This window comes from Egretta garzetta, unplaced genomic scaffold (genome assembly GCF_000687185.1).
Source record: "Egretta garzetta isolate BGI_Z169 unplaced genomic scaffold, ASM68718v1 scaffold775, whole genome shotgun sequence".
In the NCBI taxonomy this organism is placed as follows: domain Eukaryota; kingdom Metazoa; phylum Chordata; class Aves; order Pelecaniformes; family Ardeidae; genus Egretta; species Egretta garzetta.
Genome location: NW_009259754.1, coordinates 405,381 through 405,824, shown reverse-complemented (window position 1 = coordinate 405,824; position 444 = coordinate 405,381).

Genomic DNA, 444 nt, shown 5'->3' with positions numbered 1-444 from the left:
GCTGGGGTGGTCGCAGCACAGCGGCCGCTTTGTTACTAGTTCGGTGTTTTGATTAGTGTATCAGTCTGCTTGCGTGCATGTTATAAATAGTTCTATGATCTCTTTGGGGGGTGACTGTGGTGGGTTTGTTCCAAACCTTCCCAGTAGATACTCCGTTATCCTGTATTAGTACACTGTTAAAACGAGAGTCTGATTGTAGCACTGGCTGTCTCCCAGCACAGCGGCCGCTTTGTTACTAGTTCGGTGTTTTGATTAGTGTATCAGTCTGCTTGCGTGCATGTTATAAATAGTTCTATGATCTCTTTGGGGGGTGACTGTGGTGGGTTTGTTCCAAACCTTCCCAGTAGATACTCCGTTATCCTGTATTAGTACACTGTTAAAACGAGAGTCTGATTGTAGCACTGGCTGTCTCCCTGTTCATCATTGCTGTCAGTGCTGTTTTAA